We start from the raw sequence: 7,939 nt of genomic DNA on the forward strand, positions 1-7,939 counted from the left end.
GATCATGTGCTGTTGTTTTGAACTTCACCCCGTGTTTGTTCTGTTTCCTAGATCTGCCTTTGTGATGAGCACTCCCATAGTAATCAACCCCGAGGAAATTCATATCTAGACTGATGAAGCTCAGGTTTATTGTCAGTTCCTCACTGAGAACATGGAAGGCTTTATTCCACCTGCATTTTTTTCCAAAGTCTTCCTAATTTAAAGGTCAACTGTCAACTGTTCCATGCCCTCTGCACATGATCTAGTACTTTTAGGATCTGAAAACCAAAACCACATGTGAAATGTGCCAGGTTGACCTTCTGTTGCTTGGTGGTACACAGGGTGTGTGTTTAAATTCTGAGCTGGGTGTACTAAGCCTGGATTTCAGTGAACCAAGATGCTGTGCTGACACCATAGGTATGGACTGATCTGTACCTCTGTATTTTACCTTTCCATGTTTCCTGTTTTGTGTCCAAAAATGTCTTGGGATTGTCATCTTCTTCCTAAAGGATACCCAAAGGCTTATGCTGAATTCAGCCTGTTTTTTCTTTTCCTTAATCATATGGTCACAGAATCACACTTTATTTCCAGAAGAAGAATCCTTTAAACTCCACATGTCAACCACAGACTGTGCCCTGCACGGAGCAAAAACTGTCAGGCAGACAGGAGGAGGACTTAGGGTTGTGAAAATGGCTACTCAACAGCAAGGACCTCAAGAAAACTCTGCGTTCCTACAGAGGCAGAGCTAACCTGCTTCCACACCAAGCGCTGAAGGCTGACAGGGGCAGAAGCAGCCCACGTTTGGATGCATGAAGACTCCACATTATAAAAACCTCCCAAAAACAATACAAAAAGAAAAATAAAGTGTTTCAAAATTTGAGCCCAAAGGAAAAGCAAATTGACGTCTAACAAAAGACTGATTTTCTTCTCCCGTAGAGAAGTGTCTGCCACTTACTCGAGCTGGCAAGGCAGTGTCTCAAAGGGCAATTTAACCATGTTGCATAAGGCCTTGGCTGGGTGGCTGTAGAAATATAGGGCCTCTTATCTGAATGCTGGCCACAGCTGTTAGAGATCTTGAAGGAATTATCTCTGTGCCTGTCAAACATCTGCTTTGTAAGCAAACAAAGAAGCTGAAACACTAGCAGTGCACACGACCCACTGCAGCTCATGGGGCAGAGCCAGGAGGCAGCAAACGGGAAGCTTTTTCCCTGGCATCATAAACCTGATGTCCCATGAGTGACTCCAATGGATGGATAGGCCTTCATTCCTCTGTGTTTTATAGACCTGTGCCTTGTCATTGAAAAATAGCCACTGTGGTCCAAGCACTGATCTCAGTGTCTTTGGTAAGCTATAAATTATCTACAGCTCTATGAATACTCTGGCATATAGCCTACAGAACTACATTTATTTTCTCTCTCACCACCCAGGAATTGTTCCATATAAATGTAGGTAGACCCAAAAGATCTGATGCTAAAAATCAGGATATGCATTGGGCCCCTTGGCATTAAATATCTTCTTCCCTTCCTGTCTTCCCTCCCTTAGCCATCACTGCATTTTTCCTTCAAAATACATTCACAGTGTTTGATCTTTGAACCAAGATAGCTGCCTCCCTGTAGCTGTGATAGTTTCCCCATTACCAACAGCCCCCCCCCCCCAACACATAGTAAATACCCTTTGAGAGCCTGGCCACAGAGAATGTGGGATTCTTGCATGCTGTGTAACCAGAATACTCCGTGCTCTATTTTTTTTTTTTTTTTAATATTAACACCAGTCCCATAAAACACCTCAATAACTGCATTGTTGTGTCTCTTTGCACGCATGCATGTGAGTCCAGATCTGGTCCAAGTGCAATGTGAACACTCAGTCTCCTGAAATGTAGATGTTGTGGGAGAATCTAGCCCAACTAGCACCAGGAACTGTGTGAGGATACTGATTTTGTATTTTGTCCATTCAAGACTTTCCTCCTTTGTTCTCTATCAAGAAATCACTTGCAGTGTAGAGGAGGATGGTGACAATACGAATGGATGAACAACCAGATGAATGAGCGTGAAGGGTTGTCCTTTGTTATCTCTTATCTGTTCTCCTGGTAGAGACCTCTAGGTGTTCCTACAGCATGTTCCTGAGATGTTTATTCACGTCTTTTTGAAAATATCTTAGTTCAAAGTGACGCAGCTTCACATTTTCTTTATATGTCTAATCAAATGCAAACAATTAAGATTGCCCAACCGAACTCTGTGCCAACAGGTAACTACAGTTCAAAGGGCCTTTTACTCAGTTAACAGGTTGGACAGCATTTTCTCCACACCCTTCGAACAAAGTTATGGTGTAACATCTAACAGGGCTTTTCTGTCAAAATCTCCAGTTCTAGCATGAGCGCTCAGGCCAACTGCCTGAGGTCCCAGGTCATGAAGGATACCTCTGGGCTAAGGAGAAAATCAATGCATGTCATTTAATGCTCATCTGGAAAATTGGGAGTGCAATCATTTCATGCTTGATGCAAGACCACAAGGCTATTGCCAGTTCCGCATGTGTCAGCTGGACACTAGCAAAGCAGTATCACCTTGCAATGAAAACAATCCTATCGAGAACTACTGACTAATTTCCATTCCAGTTATGTTGGTGCAATTTTTATCTCATTAATCTCAATGACACTGGGCAGAGGAGGTGTTAATATAAAGGAAAATTGTTTTTATAGTTACAGCTTAACACCATAAAGCAGAGAGTGTTTTTTGTTCCAAGCTTTACCACAGATTTGGGTTGCTTAACAGACCTGTGCCATAGGGCTTTTAATCTACAGCGTGAACAGTTACACTTACCTGTGAAACTAAAATCATTGCTGCCTTCAAAGCGTTTTTCATGGACGACAGTGCTGGTGTATAAATACCATTGCAGCGTAGGTGGCTTGGACTTGTCATAGAGAGATCATCTCCAGCTGTCTGCTCAGATGCCGTATTTTGAAGATTCACATAGTTAAGTTTGTGTTCATCATTCATGTGGATAGTTGGATTTACTTTAGTGTGGGCTGGAGGTGGTATTTGGCTAGAACAATGACTGTCTCATTGTCTGAATGAAATCTGAATCTTCAAAGAAAGGAGAGCAGCAGGGAATGGATTTGGCCGAGGACTGGCTGTGAGATATGAGGCTCTGCAACTCCCAGGTTCAAATCTAGTAAAGTTAATAGAGATCGCATGGCTTTCCTGCCATCTGGCAGCCAGTTGTGAGTTGCATGCATTGTATTGGTGAGTTCTACTATCAAGTTACAGGACAAGTGACTTCATCAGCTTTAAGGACAAGCTGGGAACTGAGAAGGAAGCTGTATCATACTGTGACATCCTAGGTTTGGTACTTAAGAGTGATGAGTGAGAGGAATGAATAAAGTCTTAGTCTTATGGCTTCCATTTTTTTGATAACGGAGGAGAGACCTTAGAACAGATGAACACCAAGGATTCTTACTGGGAAATCAAGTAGGCTGAAATCTTCTATCAGCTATGTGGTCCGTTTCAAGACACAAGATGACTGTAGTGGTGTATCAGAAAAACTCACAGACCTAAACATACAACTTCTTTGGTTTAGCTCAGAAGACAGGCTAACATTGTGTGTTTATCCGGCTTTCTTGCCTTTTTTTAAAAGGGTGATTTATTTTTTTTATTTAAATTTTTTTTTGGGGGGGGCCTTCACCGTCCAGGAATGCAAGGCAGATATAGAGGGGTGATTTGCCAGCATGGCCAGCACACCTGCAGGAGCTAAAAAATGTCCAGTATCCCAAGGATGTGCAGTGGTGTTATAAAGCCTGTATCAATCTTGCAAATTTCAGGGTTTTTACCCCTGAGGAACCTGAGTTAAGAGCTCTGACACAGCTCAGCTCCAGGCTCATAACCTCTCATGGCTTTCACGCTGCCTCAGCTGGTGGCCATTTTACAGCGGTTTAGGGCTTTTACATGCTGTGAAACTACAAGCCCTATGATTTCTGAAGCACACTGCTAATTTAAAAACAGCTATCAAGGCATGTTGTGGTCTACCAGGAGGGTAAAGGGTTTTCCAAATTTCTGCCTGTCCCACCTCATTTTGCAGGAGAGCTCTCATTTCTCCACAGGCTCTAGAGTCTGCTTGCAAACAAAACAAATGAGGGATGACTGTGCTTATTTCAAGGGGGTGTTAATTCGTAGGTGAAACACGGGGAGGAATGTATTTTCCAGCAATTTTTTAGTTTTCCTTTTTCCTTAGCACAGCCGAAGGAGGAATTCACTGAAGGCCACCTGGAAGCAGTGAGGCCAGAGAGCTCAGCTGACGCAGGTCAGGATCTCTGAAAGTGTCCTGTGTAGCCCCGGGAAGCCGTTTTAGTTCATAGGCCTGCTTTCTGGCTGGAGGTATTTGGGCTTGTGCATGTAGTTGTGTTAAATGTTTTTGTTGTTGGTGTTGCAGGAGCGAGCAGACTGGCAGCTCTGGCGATGGAAGAAGTGAAGCACTCGTGTGTTCTCCATCCTCTGAAGGCACCTGAGGGGAGCCCTGTCCCAGCAGAGCCTGCAGCACTGCTTGGGGAAGCCTCCAGGGTAGCAGGAGGCTGCGTGCCTCGTGTCATTGCGTATTTGCACAGTGTAAATGCTGTAAAAACTCATCATGGCGTGTGTGGGGAGGAAGTGCTTCATTATCTAGAGACTTGGGTGGACTGTATGTGCATAGAGCTCCTGGCATGTATTTCTCTGATGTTTGGTTGCTTTCTTTTGCCTACATTTGCATTATCCATCTTAGTTTCTTATTTGTCATTGCTTACCTGGAAGCTCATAGCATCTCTCTTTGTCATTGCAACATCTCTTTTTTAGGTAAGGGGATGTGTATGTGTTGTTGTCTGTCTAGAACTGCAGTATCAAAAGGTTGGCTAATATAACTGAGGTCACGGGAGAGGCCTAACTGCAATGTGTGCGCGTGTCTCCTGCTGCCTGGGCTCAGACCTGGAGCAGTTTTTGTTACTGCTTATTGGGCTTATGCCTCTCCTCACACTTTGTTTTGCGTTTGTGGTCACTGAAATGATTTGGTGGATGGTGCTGATGTGGTTCTTGGTTATGAAGTTTCAGTGGAGGGTGGGGTGAGTGTTTCTGGGGATTTTCAGGTGGAACAGGGTGTCCCAGGCTGAGGCTGGAGCTTCTGGTGTTGTGGAAAAAAGTCAGCGTACTTGCATGAAACCAAGCAGTAAATCGTGGGCATTGTGTCAGGTTGAAACATGAAAGCAAGTAACAAACCCCCCTTGTCACTCATATTTCCTTAGTGCTAGCAAATAAGAACTACATTGTGATTGTGCAACTGGGGAAACTGAGGCAGGGAGTGACTGAGACCACACGTGAAGTCATTGAAAGGCTTGGAGTGTCATCCAAGGATTCTGGGTGTGACTTCTTGTTTGAAATGATGATTCTTGGTGTCTCAGTTTGAGATCTGTAATAAAGTCTGGTGAATGTGTGTGCTTTTTCCCTCCCACAGCCTCCTCCATCTGTATGTTGACTCCTGTCTATGAGGTGTACAGTGCATAACTTTGAACACTGCAGAAATAAACTGTCCGGAATAACATTTGGTTTTGAGAAATCCTTACCTTGCATCTAAGTTCTTCCTCAAGTAAGAAAGATTAGCTATGGGAAATGGTTCTGTCTACATGTAAACTGAAGCTATGGTCTTAACAGAGAGGAACATACTCATCTCTTGTCTGCTGTAGTGCATAGGTGAGAATGGGCTTCCACTGTGCATGATTTACCACTGTGCCTGGTTTATACAAAAGGTTTATACAAAGAACAGCAGGTGTGGCTGCAAACCTGCTAGAATGTATTTTTCTCAGTGTGACTTGCACATGTTGAAACCAGGGTCTCCCCAAGTAAATCACAGATGGGTCTGTGAGAGGGACAAAGAGAAGTTAAAACCTTAGCGTGTTTGGCATGTTAATGTGGGGGCTCAGAACTCTAAAGGGAATATCCCAGAGGCATGTGGTGAGCAGTTTTGGTTTGGCACAGATAATGGGAGGCTGCATTCATAAAGGACTAAGTGTACAAGTTTATTAAAACACTAGTAGTCTGTTGTCTTCCTCCAGGACAAATCTCTTGTCTTCTTTCGTAACACTTCATAGAGCATGTTGAGACACAATTGAGAACACTGCAGTTCTCGTTTAGAAGCAGGGAGTGTTCCTGTGAATGGAAAGGCTCCGTTTGAATTAATCATGGGTGATTAGGCATCGAATGGCCTCTTCAGCTTTTTTAGATCTGAGGTCCCCAGCAATAGCTGATGTGAAAACGGTGTGTTGTGCATGACAGTAAGAGCTGGCATGTGTGTAGCCTTGTCTATAAGCATGTATTCGAGTTCTATTTTTCCAGCCTTGCAGTTTCATATAGGATATGTTTCCCTGCTGTCTGCATGATCTTTTTCTCTTGTCCTCAGAAATATTTTTTGGGGGGGAATTGCAAGGAACTACTGAGTTGTCAGGAATGTGTGCGCATGTAGAAGCAATACTGGTAACATCATAACCCAAAAGAGAAGGTTGAAATGCAGAATACTTGCTCTTTTTTTTTTTTTTTTTTTTTTTTGAGGGGGAAGCCTTACAATAAAACTGCTACAAAAACAACAAAACAATAACACATTATTTCGTTTTTCTTACTCATGTCTGGTTAACTTTTTTTTGGTACATGAATAAAAGCAGAAAACACACTGAGACATTCCTTTTTGGCAGTGTCCCAATACATGTTTCAGATGTAGGCCTGCCATTGATCTATTCAGCCCTTTCTCTGGGGATTTTCACAGTGAGTCTTAATTCCTAAAGGCTGTCTCTCTTTACACCTCTCCATGTCTTTGCTCATAGCAAGGGAGAAAAATATTGTCAGATGTCTAAAAACTGATTTCAAAGTGGAGTAAAAGATGAGATGTCTTTTTGTTCTGCATTTGTATAGCCCATGCTCAGCATGGGCTCATGACTGAGACTCTTGATTCATATATCAAAATGGGAAAGCTGGTAAAATAAGCTGGTATCTGGTGCAGGCCAAATTCCTAAATCTGGTCAATGGGGAAAAAGCAGGGCTCTCCAAATGCCAAATAGACCATCTGTTGACATGTTATGCCAGGTCTCTAGACCGACAGTACGACTCAAATTGTGAAACCGTCTAAAATGTTGCATAGATAATAGTCTGGGATATGAAACTTCTAAGTTGTGATGAATCTGCAAAAAATCCTGCAGTGTAAGTTGCACTGTCTGGGAAGGCAGCGGTCAGACAAAATAACAATTCAACTGACTCCCCAAACCTGCCTACCAGTGAAGCTTGACATATTGTAGGGCCATGCACTGCACTTGATGAGACTGATGCATTTCAAAAGATAGTATTAGACTAGAACATTGTAATCAGCTGTCTTATTCATGTTCTTGAAAGGTATCTCTTGGCAAAATATCTTCACTGAGACTCTCTTTAATGTAGTGAGTCCCTATTGTAATGATTCATATGAAAGAAGATGGATATTTGACCCCTGCTGAATACTGTTTTGCATACTGATGACGCTTCAGAATGAATAAAATATGGGGGTAATAAAAATTTAGCCCAGTTTAAGGTAGGTTGAAAGGAGGAGGTGTTGCTAAATGGATGCCATGCTGTTAATTGCTGAGCAGGTGCCTCCCAGACTGTAAGAAGTCTTTACAAAGCTGCCTCTGGGAGGCAAGATCCTTAGCTGATTCTAGCCTGACAAATGACTACAACACTTGCTTAAAGAGGCTGCTAAAATAATTCAGTTGAGATAAGCTATGTTCTAGGTTTGTTTTTACCATCTGAATGCTTGTCCTTTCCTAGCTCCAATTTGTGTGATTAGGAGCTTAATCCTTTTGCTGTGTTGTTGTAATATGTACTATTCTATACAAATACTATTTTTTTTAAGTGCCCCAAGTGGGTGCAGATAGAACTGCAGCACTCTTAAGATGGCTGTTTTTTTTCTGGTAAGGTAGAGA

Source organism: Aythya ferina (assembly GCF_964211825.1).
Source record: "Aythya ferina genome assembly, chromosome: 10".
NCBI classification, from domain to species: domain Eukaryota; kingdom Metazoa; phylum Chordata; class Aves; order Anseriformes; family Anatidae; genus Aythya; species Aythya ferina.